The sequence below is a fragment of the Gavia stellata genome, chromosome 10 (assembly GCF_030936135.1).
Source record: "Gavia stellata isolate bGavSte3 chromosome 10, bGavSte3.hap2, whole genome shotgun sequence".
Classification (NCBI taxonomy): domain Eukaryota; kingdom Metazoa; phylum Chordata; class Aves; order Gaviiformes; family Gaviidae; genus Gavia; species Gavia stellata.
The window spans coordinates 17,303,505-17,326,587 of NC_082603.1; the positions used below are offsets into that span (position 1 = coordinate 17,303,505).

Consider the following 23,083-nt stretch of genomic DNA (forward strand, 5'->3'; position numbering starts at 1 on the left):
TAAAATGGGGGGGGGAGTTACAGGTGCATATACATAAACTAAACAGTACTTCGCATTTTAATTTTGTATTAAAACAGAAGTTCAGTATAGACTGTACAGGCACAATAGTATGAAGAAAATTTACTAGTCTTTTGGAGACAAGAAAAGGAAAAATAATTCCAAAAAGGTACTTCTGAAAACAATTTGTTAACTGACCTTCAGGACATGGAGGTCATGTCCTGAAGATTAAGACACTGGTGTTAACTGTAAACTGTATGTCGCAGCTTGAAAATATTTAAGTGAGAAACTCTGCTAGAAATGTAGACTTGAAGTGCTTAATATGCAAAAGGAAAACAATGGGAATTAAAAAATTACTTTTAGCTGGATGAAAGACTACTTTGCTCTAAGGAATAAAGAATTAATAAATTCATAGCATGATCACAGTATGAAAAAAACCTGATCTGCCTGTTAAACTTTTGTATATATTCTTAAAAAGCAATACTACTGTCAACTTCGATTTTAAAGTCAATTTCGATGATTAGAGAAACATTTGTTTGAAAAAGTGAGCAAACAACTCAAAAGTGGTACTGAACCACTGGAGATCTAGCCATGCTGTAAGATAACATACACAGCAAGTCAGGTTTCTGAAGTGAAGCTAAAAATGGAGAGCCACAATTGAGGAAGAGAAATACAAAGTCCATGCTTTTCTCTTTAAAGATCTCCTCAGACCAGCAGCAAAGGAACTGCTTTGGAAACTTTTGATGGCAAGTCAGGCCTGGCAGGAAGGGATGTCTTGTTTGGCAGCTAACAACTTCACAGGTGTGACAGACATTTATTTTCCACGAAAGGGCAGGAATCTACCACAGAGAGAACAGGAGTAGAAACATTTGCGACTGCTTTTGGAATGACCAGCCGGAACAACAGAATCAAGTTCTGCATCCGGAGATCAGCTGAAAGACATTAGAAACTGGCATCAGAGATAACAGCTGTGCAAACCAGTTCACCCATGCCACTGAATGTGTCAGTTGGACTAACAATTAGATTTTAACAGCATTAGTTTTCTACCAGCAGAGCAAACTGATTGAAACAGTTCACAGCTGCAACACTGAACACCAATGTTAAGACAAGAGAGGAAAGGAACGTGCTGCCAGAGGGCATCTCAACAATCACTCACAGAATGACAGGGGTTGGAAGGGACCTCTGGAGATCATCTAGTCCAACCTCCCTGCCAGAGCAGGTTCACCTAGAGCAGGTTGCACAGGAATGCATCCAGGCAAGTTTTGAATATCTCCAGAGAAGGAGACTCCACAACCTCTCTGAGCAGACTGTTCCAGTGCTCTGCCACTCTCAAAGTAAACAAGTTCCTCCTCATGTTTAGATGGAACTTCCTATGATCAAGTTTGTGCCCATTACCTCTTGTCCTGTCACTGGGCACCACTGAAAAAAGACTGGCCCCATCCTCCTGGCACCCACCCCTTAAGAATTTGTAAGCATTAATAAGATTGCCCCTCAGTCTTCTCTTCTCCAGACTAAAAAGACCCAAGTCCCTCAGCCTTTCCTCACAAGAAAGATGTTCCAATCCCCTAATCATCTTCGTTGCTGTACCTTCTCCAGCAGTTCCCTGTCCTTCTTGAACCGGGGAGCCCAGCACTGGACACAGTACTCCAGATGCGGCCTCACCAGGGCAGAGTAGAGGGGGAGAAGAACCTCCCTCGACCTGCTAGCCACACTCTTCTTGATGCACCCCAGGATGCCAGTGGCCTTCGTGGCCACAAGGGCACATTGCTGGCTCATGGTCATCCTGTTGTCCCCCAGGACTCCCAGGTCCCTTTCCACAGAGCTGCTCTCCAGCAGGTCAGCCCCTAACCTGTACTGATGCGTGGGGTTATTCTGCCCCAGGTGCAGTACCCTACACTTGCCTTTGTTGAATTTCATGAGGTTCCTCTCTGTCCAACTCTCCAGCCTGTCCAGGTCATGCTGAATGGCAGCGCAGCCTTCCGGTGTGTCCACCACTCCTCCCAGTTTTGTGTCATCAGCAAACTTGCTAAGGGCACACTCTATCCCTTCATCCAGGTCATTGATGAATATATTGAACAGGACTGGACCCAGTACTGACCCCTGGGGAACACCACTTGTTACAGACCTCCAATTAGACTCTGTGCCACTAATCACAACCCTCTGAGCTCTGTCAGCCAGTCTTCAACCCACCCCACCGCCCATTCATCTAACCCACACTTCCTCAGCTTGCCTATGAGGGTGATGTGGGAGATGGTGTCGAAAGACTTGCTGAAGTCAAGGTAGACAACATCCACTGCCCTCCCCTCATCTATCCATCCAGTCATGCCATCATCCTCCTTTTTGTCCAGCTTATGAATCGCCTCCAGAATTCTTCAATTAATGGATGGCCACCTTGATATGAACTAAAACAGTCTGTTTACCTCACTGTATCAGGATGCAAACATAAGCAAAGAAAAACTCAGTTCTGCACAAGTTTACCTACGGGTCTACTTTCTGTTTCTCTCCTCAGGGGTCTCCCGCTCTGTCTTCCCTTGGCAGGCTCACCGCCTGCCTCACTCTGCAGGGAGTGTGGTTTCCTAAAAGCACCGTCTCCTCCTCCTCTTCAGGAAATTCTACGAACACAGTGCGTAGTAGTCAGAACATGGTTACACGCATCCTCCTTCTCTGCTGCCCATCACAACCTCTTCACATTGTGCTTCTCAATGAACAACCAGGGTCGTATCAACTTTTATTTAACATCTTTACCTACAATTTAGTAAGGAGGTAAGATACTCTGTCCCAAGCAAACAGAATGGACTTCCTTACCACCACTACTTGAGAAAAATATAAACACACACACATATAAAGCAAGTATCACTAACCTGTAGAATACAAGCATACATAAAACACATACCAGGAAATCCAACTTTGAAAACTGGATCAGAATCCACTCACTTAGCTTTCAAATACCCCCTTAATCTCATTAAACTTTCAATTGGGAGGAAATTTGTTTAAATAAACAACTTTTGATTAAAAAAAACAACCAAAATAATTTTCACATATGCTCTTTACACTTGAGTCTAATTTGCATTTGAACCAAAGCTTAACTCTGAAACAGTAATTCTCCACTTAGTTCTACTTTAAGCTTAATTCCTATTTTAACACACATCAGACCATTTTCAAACAGCTCTGTCCAAGACAACAGTGGATCACGAATTATATAAATATGTTTTCAAGCATTATTGGACTAAAATAGTTGCCACTTTAACACAGGGACTGCACTACACTCGCCTTGTATATACAAAAGGACATAATTATGTCCATTCCCCTAAATACCAAGAAATCTTATTTTCACCATAGCCAAGCCAAAAAGCAGGCACTTCCTGAGTCTTCTGGGAGTGGCTGAATGCTGTTAATTAACAGACAGAAGCATAAGTAGATTTTAGTTCTAGTTATGTCACTTGCAAAAGGAGCCAGAAAGACTTCACGTTTAACCTTAAATGAAGTAAGTGTGATATGATGCATCACAGTAAAAAAGTACTACTGTTTGTACAATGCTTAGAGATGCTGTTGCTTATTACGAGAAATACCCGGAGAAAATCCCATCTTTACAGCAACAGTGGAATAACACATAGTATAAAGCAGTGGGGCTATACGTCAATGAAGCAGCAGAATGCCGAATTCGCTGTATGACCAATAGCGATGCGAGGCCTCACATGAAGCAGAAGTTCTGTAAAAAACAGTGCATTTACTAGATGACTAATGCTAGCCCGCAGAAAATCTGCAAGAACAAAGCATGTTGCTTGGAAAACAATGCTGCAAGATTTTTATTTTTGAAAAATTATGTAAAGAATCATTTCGTTCTTCAGTTAGAGAAGATTATTACATGGTTTGACACTCTGTACTAGGTGAATATTTTACTGTATGACTAAGCAATCCATTGGTGAAACTATTAAAAACTTTAAAATGCATCTCTACAATTTATACATACTTCCACAATATTATTAAAAATGCATACACAGGAGACTGAATGAGCAAGCAGCCCTGACACTCTCCAGTTCTTGCATATGTGACTTAACAATATTTTTGCACTCTAAAGGATCTGTTTTCTAAAAACTTGCAGAAACATGAAAAAGATCTTTACTGCCAATTTCTTCAGCGAAGGGTTAAGTTCCTGCTCTGGCCAGTCTGGCATACCATCTAACAAGCAGAGAATGCACTGCTTTTTGCCTCTCCATACACAACGGGAGTGAACTTGGAACACTGTGCTGAAGAAAAGAAGGGAGCAGTATCGATGTTACAAAGCAAAATGGGTGCCTGAGAGTAGGAGGTTATTACCCTGGAGGTATAACGACAAGGTGAGAGGTACAGAGCAGACAATAGGGGAAAGCTAAAGGTTTTGCAAATGGATCATTGCAGAACACCTAGATGCCCTACATCACAATTTCAGAAGAAAAAAATTTCCACCAGCTTTGCTGCTCATTCTGTTGCAATGAGCCTGCATCCACTGCTTTGCAAGACACAGTCATTGCTTACCAAGTTACATCTCCATCCCTCACGTGTACATGCACAACTCTGTACAAGCTGTATTACAGCATGTCCAGTTGCACTACCATGAAACCCAGCTTACACTGCACTATTTAGTGTAGGTTTTACTGAACTGAAATGTGACATAAGTAAAATAACTATTAGTTTGCATATAACTTAGTCAGAGACTATACTATAGACTGTACTATAGCTCAGAACTATAACAGAGTCATAGCTGCGAACTCACCAAAAAGCCAAGATGACTGTGACAGCAAGCAATACAAATTTAAAACAAGGAAGTACTTTCTGCCAGCTGGGGGAGGCGAAAAAGAAGGAAGAGTATCAACTTCCCTGTCATCCAAATATCACTTCCTTGTATTTATCTGCTCAGCTATTAAGTAGACCATTCTGAGGATACCATTTTTAACTGACTTAAAACCACATATTGGATATCCTGGTAAACCTGAATCTTTTACCTTCAAACACTGACATAGAGATCCATACAGAATCTCTGTATTTAGCATACCTCTGATAAGCTGTTTCAACTACTCTCACTACTCCTAATGTAGGTACACTGTAATACAGTGAATGCACCTGGAATATAAGAAGGTATTTCCTAGTGCTATTATCAGTTCCCATCAGACTTAAGATGAAGGCATATACCTTATGTTTGTTAATACTGGTATTCAAAAGCTACAACTGTACTATACAGATTGTCAACTAATATTTGCTCTTCTAAATCACTCAGAGACAGATACCTATACACGGGTATTCTGATCAGCTCTTCAATTTTACTGAACTGAATCATTAGCCTTTTGTTGTTTACAAAAGGGTGCAAATATTAACAGAATTAATCACCACAGACTCTGATCTGATCACACTCACTTCCCACTAAATGGGAGGAGACACTGTTCAGTACTTCAGAAGATCAGAGATCACTGGGGATTGGTTAGGCAAACAGTTACGGAACTGGAAGGCTCATCCGTTAACTGATTCACCATATACTGTTTGTTTTTATCAACTCAATAGACTAGGTGATTTTTCTGTAAAAAGTCCCACTCTAAGGTGAACTTCCCTTTTCAGTATCACCTGTGAGTATTTTAGTGTTCAAGAGAAAGAATATACAAGCCACATCTTTTCCCCTTTATGAGTATCTTGCAAACAAGAGTAAATACTTTTCAAAAACTTGATTATAAAACCAGATCCATATACTTAACAGGAAAGAGCCTTCCTACCTTCTTTGGAACACTATTTCAGATAAAAATAACAGCCAGATTGGGGGGGAGGCAGGGGCAAAACCAAAAACAACCACCACCACAAAAACCTAACCCTCAAAAATCATCATCTATTCACAATAGAATCTACTGCACTCATTGTTTTAAAAGCAAAATTCATAGTAACATTAACATAACTGAATAAAGAATTTAAACTAGAACCAGATGTTACTACTGGCATCTTCAAAACAATGGAATTTTTCAAGGTTTTGTGATTCAGATAACATTCAGATAAAATATATCATGATTCTGGTGTGTGTCAGTTTGTCTCAGAGTTTTTAAGATATAAGCCTAGAAATATACAGTAAAGTCCTCTTATTCTTCACCACAGACTTCAGAATCATAACCTGTATTGTAAGAATAACATTAGAATTATTCATAAAACATTTTTTTCTAGTAGAAATTTACTTTCTTTGCAAGATCAAATAATACAAACTCGTACTGTTCCCCTTCCAGGTTAACAAGGCATTTTTCCTTCCCAAATACCTTAAATTACAAGGGAAATTATCAGAGTGATGTAATTTAACCATAAGCATATGCACTGCCATTAGAAAAGTTACTTTTTTAAAACAGTGAAAACCCCTGTTACAACGTATTTGGACATTGAAGTTGAAGCTGAGCACAAACTTCAGTGTACTGAAAAAAACCCTCACATTTTTCAACGGTCATAGCTAAGTTTCTCATTCTTTCCAAGCCCAAACTCAAAACAGCTTGATTTCATACAATTTCCGTAATCCAGCGTACCAATTACATCAGTATTACAAAGACAATGGGCGCCATAAATATATTCTACACCACTGCAGGAGTTCAATATTGAAAGCAAGCAAATCAATAGCATAATCAATGCAAATATTTCTGAAGCAAGACAAACAGTACTCGCATTCAGGACAGAAGCAAACATGGAACAACAGGGTCACATCAGGAAACACTGACACTAGACTGCATCCATTTCTTTTTGAAGAGCCAACTTCTTTTTGAGAGCCAAGCAAACAGTCAATGTAGAAATTAAAAGGTACTTCAGCAGGAGCCTACCTTCTGCAGTTACTTCCTTCCTGACTAAACTAATAAAAATACAAGGGTATTAATACTGAAATACAGCAGAGATCAGAAACATACAGATAAGCAAGCATCAAATCTAGGTACTTTATCTGTGACTGAAACAGAAATGTCTTGGCCACTTTCTCCCTCTTGTAATTTCTCAGGATCAGTTTTTAATAATCTTCTCATCTAATTTCTTCATCTCCTGTCCATCTACTACTTGCCTTTTAATTCCTTATTTAAGCCCCTTTTGCACAATTTACCCATCTACCCTACTGACATAATGTCACTGTTTACCCAATAGGCAGATACTGAGAACCTTCTCTCTTCCCTAATCAAGAAATACTTTGGGAAACCAATTTAACAGCAACGTTTTAAACACTGTCAATTCTATACTCCACGCAAAGCAGCTTGTTCCATTGATGACAGACACAGAAAAACTGCTACTGTAGTAAACAATTAGTAGGTCTCTTTCCTAATGACTTTTCAGTATTACCAAATCAGAAATAATAAAGGGCAAAACAGTAAAACAGTGCTCAACAATATACTGGAGATGTAGTTCAAAATTCAGTTGCAGCTCAGCACAGTAACTTGCTACAAATCATAGCACGTCCCTTTCAAAATCCAGTTCTAACCAAAGAACCCTATAAAGCTAACGCTCCTTACTACACGTCGACCTGTAAGTAGAAGTAAGCGGCACAGTCTTTTTCTCACCTAAAGACGTGGAACCTCTCCTGTATTTTATGTTTTTGCCACATCACATTCTTTATGTCCTGTATGGAAAACCCAACTATTTGTAATTTCATTCTTCAACATAAAGTGCTACTCATGTCTTTACTAAGTACTCATTTCACCAAGTCCTATGGGAATTAAAATTGCAAAATACTAAACAATAAGTGATAAATCTCAGTAAATAACCAATGTTCTAGGAACTGCCACAAAATGCTACAAAAATTCTGAGAAACAGCCTCAAATATTGAATAAAACATGAAATAATGACAAAACCACAAAATCATTTCTTTTACACTGAATAAAACTGTTACATCTTTTCCAATTACATTGACTATAAAACTGAAACCACCTAAAAGCACTTTGTTTTTAACATTATCAGCTTGATTAAAAACCTGCTGAAAATCGATGTTTCATATCTGGGGAGCCTTAACACTTTATATCCTAACAAAAATATTATCAAATCACTGATTAAAGCATGCCTATTTGTAATCAAAAAACACAACAGGATTTTGCGGTAGGAAAAAAAAATATGAGAGAAGTGCCTTTTCCCTAAGTATCTCTTTTTTTTATTTCATAAAGCATTACATATCAATGTGTAAAACCATGCCTATCTTTTAAACAGAAAAAAAAATAGTCATTTTCTTATCTGTGTCAGCACCTGAATTCAATGCATCTTTAGCATACAATGGGCAATCAAAGACACTCCCCAGCCACCCATTTTTTCTGAAGAGGATGGTTTGGAAAGGAAGCAAGAAAATCTCAAGAAAAGAGTTCAAAGACAACTACACATCATTCCCGCAAAAGAGGAGAACACTGTCATAAAATTTTTTATTTGTAACTATTGTCCCCACGAGTCTCAGAAAAATACTAAATATTTAAAATGTTCAAAAGATCATTTATCAAAATATATTTGACTAAGTTTTGAATGTTCTTCTGTATCACATGATATCACAAAACAGTCACATGAAGGATTTATTTCCCAGATGCTTTAAAATGCTTGATAAGAGTAAGCAAAATTACTATTTTTGAAATAGACAAGGTTTACTGTGGCAGCAAAATTTGTTTTCACATCATAAAAAAGCATAAAAATATTTAACTTATAAATTGAGATACATTAAATAGTATTTTGTACCAAGATTAAGTATCTCCACTCTCCAGCTTCGAAGTAAATTAATAACCTGAAACAACGGTACCAAAACTGAATCAAGTAACAGTCAAGAATATATTTTTATCTTAACCTGTCCGCAGTATCTTGAAACAGCTCTTTAGCAATTAAATCCTCAATGCTAAGTTTTTACTTTAGAATGCTAGATTTCTCCTATTTCTTCACTCTGACACAACTTCATTCCTCTGCAAATTGAAAATAATCTTGTGCAGTCTAGAAAGATTTATATAGGGAGAGAAAAACAGAAGAGAAAGAATAGTGCTTATAATTTGATCCTCCTATCTGAAGGAGTCATACAGAGAACTAGATTTTGGCCCAAGTAATTTAAATTAATGTGACCCTGATGATAACGGCATGGAATACAAGTTAATTCCTGGTATTTCTTAAATTGCGAAAAGAAAGCCTGTAATAAAATTTATTTTCAGCTTTGGAAGTTATATTGGACTTGGTTTTATTGTAATTGATAAAAACTCAGTTTTCAAATTAGATTATATATATGCAGGAACCAACTCACATGAATTCGTCATGTAATACTGCTGTGTAATACACATTTTGCCTTAGTCCATTAGGCTGGAAATACTCATATGATATCAACCTGTTACAATTAAAAATGTACCTCTGATAGTAAAACGGAAGTGGGTTTTTTTTGGTTACATACAAATAATCCCAAATTTTTATGCCTCTCAAGAATACATAGTAGCACAAACCCATAATGAATACTTAAATCTCTAGCATTCCACAAACCATATCATCATTCACACAACAATCAAATGTATCATCCAGTTCATAGAGGCAATCACTAGTAACAAGAGAGCAATTTAAAAATAATTTAACGCTCTCGAAACTGCTGTGGGTTCTCAGCATCCATCTTTATGGTTGTCACCATCATTAGTTTCATTTGTTCTACTTGCATTTTAAAATCATGCTGGGATACAATATACTAGTGTCTTAATAATCATACTTTTAACTAAGCCTATATAAAGTGTTTTGATTGATACAGAACTTTGTTGCTCACAAGTACTGCAAACATCTCACATCATGCATTCCAAACTCAACAATAAACCAAAATGTTAATTAAAAGTTTTTCACCATGCTGCAAAATAGTTTTCCCTATTTCAACAAACAACTGGAGAGATTACACAATACACTTACCACCACATCTGCATAGTCACCTCTGATTTCTGAATCTGTGCATCTTGGAAACAACTCTATTCATTTTTACAACTGTAATGTGTAAAACAGTAATAGCTTTTTTGTAATAAAACAGATGTAACAGGTAAAGAACTCAAATGGAAACAAGTAGATTCCCAGTAACTACAGCAGAATACTGAATAGCAATAAAACTGGGCCACCACATCGATAAATGCACAACTAGTACACGAATACTGAGGTGAAATCAGGCATATAAAGTAATGGAGAAAATACTGAACAAAGGTGGTTTTCTCAAGATGTAACTTAGGATTCCTAATATTAATGTAGGGTAACAGCATACCAAATGTAATTCAAATAAACTACTTGCAGCTGAGACAGTAAACTGTTTCTAGCCAGATGAATGTAACTGGATGAGCCATACTACCTTCTGTGTCAGCTAGTATTAAATACAGCTTTACTGGAAATGTCTTTTCATATACTGTCCTTAAGATTTAAAGCCAAAAAATAAACTCGTAAACTGCACATTTAAGCACTATATAAAACGTATCTACCATTGTTTCCACTCAAAAAAAGTTAAAGCAATGACAGCTACCGAAAAGTGTCTTCAGATGGTAATACTGATTATGAAAGACTGCTGAAATATTAAGAAGAAAGCCTTCGGTAACACTTTTTTAAGATGTTGCAGATGTTTTATACCGTATAATAGAGATGATAAACCACAGCTCATACAAAGCCCAGAAGAAAACTGCACACATCAGAAAGCATGCTGTACCCCAAAAGACCTTCTTATACATAACTTTACGTAACAGGTATTTCATTGTTAACTTGCCATGCTAACTCTTTATTCTTCTACTTTCTCCATAAAACAGAGGTTAGTACTAAGCAGAAGACAAAAACTAATGCTGTTGAAGCAACTGAATGAATTATAACTCTAAAGAGATAAAAGATGATGAATAAAAATAACTCAAGAAGACAGTCTAAACAAACTAAAAATGCAAGTAAATTGTTAGGAACTTCTAGCAAATGAAGATAAAAAGAAATTATTTTCAGGAAAAAGAAAAGCAGAATCTCATGGCAAAAATCAGTTTAATATGTTCGGGTGCCATTTCCTGGTATAGACTTACTATTGTATTAGCTTGTTTAGTGGCAGAGAATATTGAAAAATAAAGGATCCAACTTCAGGCAAAGCCTCAAACCCTTTGTTTATGACAGGAATACATAGATTTTTATTTAGATTTTTCAAGTGCCCTCATCAGCTCTCTACAAAATACAGTAACATCTCAAAAAAAAAAAGAAAAAAAAAGTTAAACTCCATACTGTACTACTTTAAGATAAATGAAATCAGCTGCAAATAAATGAAAAATTTGCAAAGTGCTCTTGAAGAAATACTTTAAAACTCACTACCTGAAATCACAGATATGGAGAGATGTAAGGCATTTTTGCTATGTACATGCAGCTGACTGGATAATTTGTGTATTTAAAGAACAAAAACTCCTTTACAACATATGAAACATTGTTTTACGTTGATTGCTTTAGGATGGATGAAGCCTGCGAGTATTCTGTCTTCCCTTGGTATTTCATTATCATGACCAATAACAAGACAAAAATTTACGTAAGTTTAAAAATACACATCACTGATTCCTCAATGTTTGACGAACAAAATATATAATTAGAACTGAAGAGAAAGTATTCCACAACAGACAGTGAAATTAATCACTGAAAAGTCACCTATAAATCCACTGAAGTTATTAACAAGTTTGAGGGTACATTTTATTTAGTAAGAGGAATTAACAACCTAAGAAAGGAAGAAAGAAACGACATTATGGAAAACTATGCTGTCTTCCTAACAAGAGTAACTGGTACCAGTCCTAAAAGTATCACAGGCAACATCCAAACAACTGTCAGATTAACTCGGAGATATAGGAGCACGATCCTCTTCCCACAAATGAACAGAAGTCAGCAAAAAATTAAGCCTCTTTTCCAATGACCTAAGGAGGAAAAACAGTCATGCAAGCCACAAGCTTCAGGTTTGACTTACGGTCTGATTATGCCTGCATGATAAAAGTTTGAAATGCTAGGTACAAAGTACTACAAATAGTCGACCAAGATCATAAGAAACATTTGCTTACAAGGTCTTTGTTAGAAATTCACTGTTCTTAGTTTCCCAGCATCCAGCATAGATAAACTAATAGCAGTACTCCCACCTAAGGTCAGTATAAAAATGGAACAACAGCTCTCCTTTCAGAATTAAAACTCAAGATTGAAACTTGTGTTTGAGGCACTGATATTCCACTGTATCTCATTATTGAAAAAAGCTGGCCATTCAGTACTATTGCCTTCAATTGATCACACAGTTTCTCAATAATTGCCAGGCATTTCATACAAATGATGTCACGATATATTCATAACACAGCCCGCAATTACAGCATTGGAGTATAAAACAGACAGAACATGGAAAAATGTTTTATCCAAGAATCACTAAGCATAAATACCACTGGCATCTCATCTTTAAGATTTTAAACCTCTAAGAAAATTACTTCCATTCAACTATAGAAATTTCAGTGAAACTAAATGACATCCCCTCAGAACCAAAGTAATTGAAAGTCACTGGGTGCTAAGCCGTCCAAGCACAGAGCAGCTAGCAGACACAGCTTGTCATTGCTTTTGTTTGCACCTACTAAGGTTTTAATATACAGAGCCAATTCCTGGTTTTACAAGACTCCAATTCCAATCCACTGATTGGATGTTTCTTCTGGTTAAAACTTCTTAGTTACACACAACTACTCCTACCTCACCATTTCCCTCTCAGGAATGCAGAGGATAAAGCTCAAACTCGGGGAACCACACCTGTATCTCTGAAGTGCTAGGCTAGTGCCCCAGGAACTGCAACAATGTTCCTGGAAAGAGATAATCGTTACACTCCCTGGCACCAGTACCAAAATCAAAATGTTTCTTAAAAAGCCATTTTAGAAAGAAGTTGTCCTTGTTATTAGAGAGAGATCAGTCAGAAAACTATCTAGGTTATATGAATGCAATACTTCAGCAGGAACAAGAACAGGACAAGGAACACAGAAGGCCTCACAGCTTCCACAAAACAAAGAAGCAATCAAGTTAAACCAAAACAAATAACCCACATACCCTGTTTCCTTAGTCTCAACCTAAAGACCTAATCAGACCACCACACCTCTTGCTACACGAATAAATATTTGACTATCCTGCCAAAGAGTGAGGATACCTCACAAAATTGCTTGGCTTGCCTCATGTGGTGACATTTCTATTTAAGTTTCATGGAACTGTACAGTCTACATTCCCCTCACATTACTTACGAAGTAGAAAAATACAGGCATTCGTATTTTCCTGATAAGTTACTATTTATTTTCAAGAAACTCATTTTCCCTCTTTTAAACATGCTGTCTTCTTAGATACGAGACCTAACCAGATATTCTAGTCCATTTTTTCCTGTTTTATTACAAGCTAAAGAACCTTTCAACACAAGTTCATCCTTTTCTTCCCCTCCTCCAAATAAATTTGTAACACCTTCTTGACCATACTGCACAGATCTCAAGCATCATCATCTACTGTTTAGCAAATTTCCCAGCTAATAAAAAAAGTTATCAAAACAAAACTTTTTATTAGATTAATTCTAAATCATTTGAGAGTAAAATTTTCTCCATTCATAAATCCAAGTACTAACCTTGTTCTACTAAATCCTAGTTTACAGCAGTCAAAGCTCATAAGCCCGAAAAGAGATCCCATTAAATTAAATAATTAAAATAACAAAACATTAGTCATTTTTTGCTGATTTAAATAATGCAGTGCAGCAACTACAATCTACATGTAGAGTCAGAAAGCTTAGATGCAAAGTGACAACTCAGGATATACTGCACATTTTACCACAGAAACACACTGGAGGGGCCGAGCAGGATGAAAAATAGAAGACTGTCCTGTAAGATTACCTTGAAGAATGCATTAGTACTGCAATATCACTAGAGTATCTGCAGACTTAATCAGCTTTGCAATTACCCCCTCTCTTAAAAAAATCTGCTCTGAAAAGTTCCCGGTATACAGTACTTACTCTCAAGCACATTAATGAGTTTCACTGATCCTGTGAGACCTTTGCTCATAAAATGAACAAATACTGGTAATATTAAATATATAGACAAGTATCTGCGCTATTAGGATCTAAACAAAAGTAGATCTAAGGGGCATGAGGGAACCCATACTTGACTCTTCAGAACAAAATTGTTTTATCAGTCCTCATTAATGGACCTTCATACAGTTTTCCATTTATTAATCATGAATTTGAACCTCTTTTCAGAGAAAAACTAAGACAAAGCATGTTTCATTAAAATCCAGATAACATGTATCATCTCTTATCAGCTACTGCACTTTATTGCTTTGCACCTTTTATAAACTAGGGTCTTAACCTTTACCTTTTCTTTCACCTGAGCATGTTAACAATTTCTACATGGTTTTTTGAAAATCAGGCTCTTTTTAACCATTCTAATAGCTGCAATCTTTATCCATTCTTTATCCACCTCATTTCTCAATTACAGCAACATCCTCTTCTCTGGTATTGAGATATTATCATTTCACCCACATAAGTTTCTTGAGTGTTATCTCTCCCTGTCTCTTTGCATCCTTCTCTACTGCATGAAACATTAGCTTCTTAACCTCACTTTCAAGGGCATTGCTGGCTGACTCCAGCTCTATTACCTCATTATACCAAAGGATTACTGTTTGCTTTTCTTGAAGACTCCAACACTCCCCTTGTACATTTCAACAAGGGCTTCCTGCATTCTCTTAGGTTGCTTAAGTGCTAATCCCCTGCAAACATAAGGAAGGTCCACCTCATTGCTACCCTTTGCTTGCAAGGCTTACCAAAAGAAAGTTAAAATGCTATAGTTGAGATCACTACCCACCATGCTGAACAATATTTGGTTTTGCACGACTCTGTCATTTGGCATGACCCATCTTCTAATGGAATTGAAAGGTAACTGAATTGGGGATGGTCTTTATACTCTGTGTAAAACGCAGCACAACACAAGCCCTCTATGTGACTAATGGCTCTAGGCACTAAATAAATACAAACATAAAATACACTCCAACTATTGATTACAGATGTCAAATACCCAAAATATTCCTCTAATTGTGACTGACTTCATATAAATGGGGAAAAAATTGCAGGAAAATTAGACGTCATAACAGATAGCTAAAACACAAACAATTTATCCACTTACAGTGCATTACAAACATTAGAGCCTTACAAACATTACAATTTCCTCTACTGCAGAGAAGGCCAACTGTATCATAGCACAGATACTGTCTTGGGTTCATACATATCAATTACTTTCCTACTAGAGCCACAAGAAAACCCTATGCCACCCAGAGCAAATGCTTATTTGAAAACATTAGAAAAGTAAAACATTATTTACCTTCTTTGAAAGAAATTAAGCATCTGGGGGAAAAAATGAAGTGTACAAGAAGCATGCCCCACATTCAAAGAAAACCCCCTCAATTACTCTGCCAACCAGAATTTACTAAGTGAGGTTTTCACATCCACTTGAGTTGGGCACCCATAATGAGAAAGAATCCAGCGATCAAATGCTGTCTTCCCAAAGGATTCACAAAGCAGAAAAAGATCCAAAAGGCACACCTATCTTTATCAGCTTCACTCACATCTGGTTCCCCCAAGTATGCCAAAAGTAAGACGGCCTCTTGACTCTACAGTGCAATTGCTGTCATATTTCAGAAGTTCTTCAGTACTTAAATAACACTCCAAACTCAAACCAAGTGGATGACATTTCATTGCACAATGCTGAAAAAAATATTATTTACTTAATGTGGAACTATAAAAAAAGTATGTTGTACTATTTCTTGTGTACCAGCCCATGAGAAATGATTTGCAGGGTACCTGCCTCCTAAACAGTGCTAAGCATAAGCATTATATGAATAGATACTATGATAAAATGGTGAACTTTCTTGTTAGTACACAGCAGATTTTACCCATTCAAGTGATGAGTTTTAAATGGTTACTTCAAGTAGACAGTCTGATCAAAAAGAATCAGGACAAGTTATCAGAATTTGCTGCTTTTTGTGTTTTGCATCTAACATTTTAAAACGTTATATTGCTTTGCACTTACACATTAAAGAATGTTGAAGTATTCTACAAATGCAGGTATTGTTACAATATTAATTTGATTTTAAAAAAAACCAAAATTTATTCTAATTTTACAGCACAACTAACAGAGACAAAAAATGTTTACTTGCCCAAGACCACACACAAGTTCTACAGTAAGGCCCAAGAAAAATTCAGGTCTTGCAATATTGGCTTTTTAGCTCACTGTAAGACTGCAGTTCTCCTTTTAAAGAAGTAAAAAGTAACAAAACTATGTACAAACATACAAACCACAATGCCAGAAAGCAGTTTTAGCAGTCTAATGCCCTTTTTATTGTAAATGACAAAGCAGAAGCTGAGTTCTGACAGAAGAAAAAAATCAAGGAAAATGTATTAATGAATCTCACATATAACTATTTCAAATTTCAATACTATTGAAATTAACAGAAAAATAAGTACACCTGAAATTAAGTCCTTTCTTCTTCTTGTCACCTAGCCCGAAATACAGTACTGCTGCCACTCTCCTCTTAGAACAGAACTTGTAGTGGAGAAAAACCAGCAACCCAGACTAACAAATTTACTGCAGATAATTCCATAAACAAAGTCAGTGTAGAGGGTCAGCATTTTAATGAAAACCAGAAGGTTTTCATTTAGTATAGTACTTTTTTTTTTTCCTTCTCCTCCCATCCAGCTGAAGCACTGACATGCATCCGAAGACAAACCTCTAAACTTTCTGCCAAGAGAGCACTGGGACTAGGGTACGTAAACTCACTAGGGGCAAAATGAAACAAGCTGATTGGAATTTCAGCTTTCACTGAACAATTTGTTCACCAACATAAGGAAAAAGCTGAACATATCTGGACTTTAGGGAATTCTTTTTCCACCAAAAAGAATTCAAGTTGCTGAAAAAGTATGCACGTGTGCCATGAACAATGAAAATTTAATCTGAAATGTGTTAAAGAACTTCCCCTCCATAAAAAAACCAAAACAAAACCCAAAAACCCCCTGTGTTACTCAATTACTGGCTTTACCAAGCACACTAAAAAACACTAAAAAACTGCTCTGCAACTGTAAGGACTGAAGTATTTAACTACTGTATTAATAATAGAGGGTCTCACCCAGATCAATCCAGTATAAGAACTAATTTAAATACACAAATTAACTTTTAAATATTTTGGACTTATTTCAGCAGGTCTATAGCATCAGGGACAACTCTACATAAGCATTAACACAAACCTCCTGTCTTCCAGTATTTACTCGCAAACTGTTGAAAGCATAAATCATACCTACTTAGACACCCCTCACCAAGAACAGAAACCTGAACACATTGACAACAGACTTTTCTCTACTCATGCTTTTCTCCATTCCAAGTTCTGATGGATTTGCCGTTCCAAAGGATCATTATTTTGACAGACACACTCTTTAAAGAAATCCTCTGCTTGGCTGAGATAAAAGATCTTGCAGTCTCAAACAACCTCCTGCTATTCTCACTCAGGAAATCAAACTGCCAGCTGTAGCATTTAGAATCTTGATATAGGCAACTCTCACATTTGTATCATGAATAAGGATACTACATACATTTTAAAAAAGACAGAAACATTTTTCCAGTGTTCAGCATTTCCAGATTAGTAAAGTCCCGTGTATGTTTGTACAAACTTCCCTGAAAAGCATATATACTTCCAAGTACATACACAAGTGGGGCCATAAATAAAAACAGATGCCATTTTAATAGATATCAGGTGATAAACAGTCTTCAAAAGTGAAAAAATACTTTCTAAACAGATACTCAAGGGCACAAACACGTATGCATTCTTAAATTATGTTCAACATCAAAACCAAACTGATAAAGTCTCAAGACAATGACTCACCCTTCCTGGAAAAATCAGTAAAAATGTCAGATGTTTATGAACCAGACAATTGCTGGAAAAATAGGGACAAACATTGTTTTTAACTAAAACCTGATACAACTGCCTTCATTCCAGAGCCTGAAGTAACTACACATTCAATAATCAAGTACTTGATCCTTACATAACTTTCTATTCAGAAATCTCAGATGTCTTCACAAGAATGAGATAAGCTGCACAATACTTGTGAAAGACTGTAACCTCACAGAGGTTAAGCATTTTATCCAGTATCTTACCCATGACAGAGGAAATGTATGGCCATCCCATGCATCTGGAAAACTCTGTAATTTCATACTTTAGCCACAAGACACATTCCTTGCACACATTTGCAGACCACAACAACAAGAACACTGAATGAAAAGAGAATCCATACAGAGTACTGCTTGCAATCTTTGGGTTAAGTTGAAGGAGAAATCTGGGGAAAAAACATCTGCGTTTCATCTCAAAAACATCTATGTATTAAATAGAATATTGCCTTTAACACCGTATATGTTAGCACGCTGGAAAAGAAGTTTACGAAAGATTAAGATTCAAAAGCACTGAAAAATTTCCACATGGGATATGGCTTGATATTTAGAATTACTTTCAATCGTTTTTTAACTGTTTAAAAAAACCAATTTACTAGAATTAACAGTGTTAATGACTACACAACCACACAGTCATATTAATTGTAGAGAAAGGTTTCTCAGTTTCAAACTGCTTTGAAAAAGCTTTTATTTAGCAAAAAAAAATAATTGAGTTTTCTAATCTAGTGAACAAAAATATGAGAAATTATCACAACAGAAATATGCTATATAGCACTTAGCTACTTTTTGAAGTCAACTTTTTCATATTTACATTCTGTGGATGTTTTCCATATAATTAAACTCATCAACTTTTAAGTTTAGACAACATCACCACACAATTTATCCTCTTCTACAAAAAGAGAACACATGATTTTAAAACAAGAACTCTGAAACAAGCATCGAGAGAATAAGAAAAATTCTAACAGCTTTTGAAAAAACTACTAACGCAACTGAAAATTATTTACTGTTTTTGTAAATAAAACTTGGGTTTAGGCACGGAATTAATTTTGTTTAAGGAAAGATTAAAAAGAGCACATCACCAAATATACTTTGATCTTTCTTTGGTCAAACGTAACTCATTTCTAAAATGGTATTCTACAGCGCCAGTGGTTTCTTAATTACAAAAAATGGTGTGCTTCTGGCCCCAAGGAGCTCACAACAATAGTATCATTAAATCTTCTATAGCTTTTTTTTTTTTTTTAATCATAAAATCTTAGCACAAAAGCCCTCAGCAAAACTTCTGCTTTAAATATTTATCAAGAGGTGAGAAACAGATGGCTAGACTGGTTTTACAGACTGAAAATGTTCTGACATGGTATTCAAAGTCTTTTTCTGCCAACTGCTATTAAGGGGTTTCACAGAGGTTCGAAAGACAGAACATGCATCAAAAGTTGAAAAACATCCTTCCTGATGTTTTTAAAGAGATAGCACAAACTCTTTAATTAATTTCCAAGGAAGCCACTTCAGAGTGTCAATCACAGAGAGTTTCACTTGCCTCCACTCATTAAACCAAGAACTTCATTACCAACCATCCTCCAGTGGCTCAAGCGAGAGCCTTTAGCGTCAAAGCAAATGCACTACATACTCAATTTAGCTGAACAAAAACCCAAGACTACAATAACCAGATACATTTTGTCAAATATTCTACGTTAATGTTATTTGTACACTTCATGCCCATCACAAAAAGAACTCCAGATGTACAGAAACGTACACACTGAATAGATGCTCACGCTGAGTAGATTCTTTAACACATCAGAATCCATCATTTTTATTTCCAAATAGTTAGAGTTACTAAAAAAAACAATTTTAGTTCCATTCATCTATTTTTGTCTTGGATATCGCAGTACAGTTTGACCTAAGTCCGACAGGGGCACCTTATTAAGCAAATATGCAAGTCTGCCCAGGACTTCAATGTGTAAACCTGAGGTCAACACAAGCATGCTGCATTTGAAAAAAAGCGTGTTAAAAGAAGTTAAAACTCTGAAAAATGTATCTAAACAAACAGCAGCAATTTTCTATTACTAATGAAGTGCAGCAATGCTACTTTGCGATTATGTGCCCCCATTCACCAGATGATTATTGCTTTACAAATATTGCCTAAGAAAAAGTTAAATATTACAGATAGGAAAATTTATCACACAACAGTCAAATTCTCAGAAAATAAAATTTCAACTGGATTACAGAAGACTAGACTTCCCAGTTCTCACTACTCTGTTCTAACCATGAAGAGAATATTATCACTCAAGGCAGTTCACTGAAGTATCTTAGTTTCTGTGTGGATGTACCATAAGGAATATGCTGCAGAGTGACCACAAAGATAAATGCACTAATGAGAATAAAACTATTTGTGGAGTAATACTTTCAAAATCTATCAAAATGTTTTGTTGTGATAAAAAAAGCATGAAAGGGGAACACATTTCACGCAGCGTAGAAAACGTTGTAGAATGAAACAGTTCTCATGACAGGATAGCTTAAAGAATCAACATTTATTTTACTATTATTATGTAACATTATTTCATACAATGCTATCAAAGGAAATACATTCATAATTGGAAGCAGTAACACAACAGGGCGCATGCTATTTAGCTAAGCCTCTAACTAATTCAGCCTACTCAAGAAATACATGTTTTGGCCAATGCACACTGACTTCAGACAACGGTGGTGTACTTATAAAAATGATTGCCTGAAAAACAAAAAACTCCATAATCCACAAACAGAAACAGCAGCTACAGAATTTTAAGAATTAGAAAATACTGGCCCATCAAAGAAAATCTTTCCCTTATCATGTCCCTGATAAGACCATTTATTAAATAAGAGTAGCATATGCATCGTTTCAATATCAGAACAGCCATATTAAGTAAGTACCACATAAATACCAGACATGAGTTGCTTTCCTAATCCTCTAATTTTCCTTCTGGCTCCTTATTTGTCTCTAAAGTCACCCATGCACATTTTACTTTATCAGAAATAGCATAAGGACTCCAGAAAAAAAAAAAAAAAAAAATCAGAACTGTGAATCAACATAAAATACCAATAACCAGAGATACAATCTGAGAAGGCAGGGTTAAGGAGACAGGAAAACACCTGATACAAAATCATCAAATTTGCCTCAGTGAATCAGCAAAGCCTACACACATATTTGCAAATGTCCTGAAAAACTATCATCTAGATACCAGTCTTAATCCTGAAAAATTCCACTTCATGACCACAGGTGCAAGCACTAATGTGGCAGAGCTTTAGTGTCAATGAGGTCTCCAGAAAACCTGTGCAGAACAGCTCTCTGCAGCTGGAGACTCTTAACAGCATGAGTTGCTGGTGCCCTGCTGCCATTAGCAAACCCAGCATGGCTTGGGCTGCCTTCTGAAGCTGCACTGATGCTGCAACAGGGAACGATGAAGGAAAAGCTACAGGAGAACACAAACATATCTAAGAGTTTATTTACTCCTTGTTCAGAGCCCTGTCTTTGAAACTCCACAAATACTGTCTTTCCTTGTGTTTTTAACCTAGATTTAATTTTTAATGAGTTTAATTTTGTGCCAGATTTAAAAAAAAACCAATCTTTATTTGCCCAACACAAGTTGTTAAAATAATTAAATGTTCAATACTCTTCTCAATCAGTAAGAAAAGCACTGAATATTTTCCAAGTAAGAAAAGCTTGCTTTATAACCCTAACAGATATTTTCTTAAAAGTATGATTAGGTTCAACAAGAAAAAATAACCCATTTAAAAGGTACACTTTAACGTAAAAACTTGTTTTGTCAGAGTCTAGTTGTATAGTTACAGACCTCTTTATGCATAAAGTTACCTTATTAGTGTAGAGTTGCAGGTATCTCTTGGTATCAAGCAAAAACATAATAAATTTTGCTGAAATAAGAGTGCTGCAGTGAAACTTTTAGCTTAAAATTCTGGCATTATTTCTTCAAACTAACACATAAGAATTAGTAGCTTAGGAAAAAAAAAAACCCTTATAGTAGGTCTATATAAAATTCAACTAGTTTCATGAAACTGTGAATTAAATGCCTGTTATTAAAAGGAATTCTGAGGTCAAAATCCTGCTTTTTGTGTATATTTCTTAAGCACATAAGGAAGATAAACACTTTCTTACAAAACTGAGTACAAGATAAACTACAAAACCTTAACTGTCATTTATAAGCAGAACAAAGAAAATAAAATGAAGAGGCTGCCAAAATGAAGAGAGATGAGTAAGCTATAACTGTTTTCTAAAGCGATATGTACTTAAGTGCTTAGAGGAAAATTCAGTGCTCTCCTAAAATGCAAACCCGCACTCTTCCAAAACACTGACCTACAACCTCTCATGTGAAGTCTATACAAGCATGAGCTACAAAGCCACGCTTGTGCTGCCAATACAAATAATGGCTTTTACTTACTCCTTACTGTTAATATTAAAATAGTTTTGTATTTTGGTTTTGTTATAGCAGTGCTGTCAGTACTTCACAAGTGTATTTTATCTGAATTCTCATCATGCCTATAAATCCTAGTTAAGTACAATGTACTGTACAAAACACTAAAGTAACCCTTAAATATCTTTAAATCAGGCTTCTCCGCACAAGTACGCTTGATGCAATGCTATTACATTCATTTTGCATAGCCAGACACGACTTATTCAGGTGGCTTCAGGAGCTTCACTGGCCCAACTCCTATACCCCACCCACATACTCTGCCTGCAATGCCATAGCTTGCCTTTGACTCCCCAGCTCACTCGGGCAACTAGTTGTCTCGGTGGTGAGCAGATCTTTGCTCCTCTAGAGACTAATAGCCCTGTACTAGAAACTACTGATAAAGGAATTTCATTCAACTTCAAATTAAAAAAATATGTATATATAATGCTATGTCCAAGTTAAGAGTCCCTGAACAGACTTCAAGTTGCAATGTTTAGCTTTCTGTAATTTTTCTTTTTGAGCATGAGTCTCTGTGCTTCAGAGTCTTTGGTCTTCAAAAGCAAATAAACGAAGGGCAGGCAGTATTTAAAACGGCGACTTTAAACCCTCCTTGTACTTTTTTTTTTTTTTTTTTGCTTAAGCTTTCCCACGATCCGTGTCAGTTCCAATTATAGCTGCAACAGTAGGAAATCTGATAGAGAAAATAAAACATCCCACAACTGCCTGTGAGCA

At 36.3% G+C, this 23,083-nt stretch overlaps 1 protein-coding gene across 2 annotated transcripts in view; it reads right to left on the reverse strand.

Annotated features, from left to right (window-relative positions):
* The window catches only part of FNBP1L (formin binding protein 1 like), a 57,968-nt gene that overhangs the window by 33,880 nt on the left and 1,005 nt on the right, over window positions 1–23,083 (reverse strand). The gene's annotated exons all lie outside the window — the stretch shown is intronic.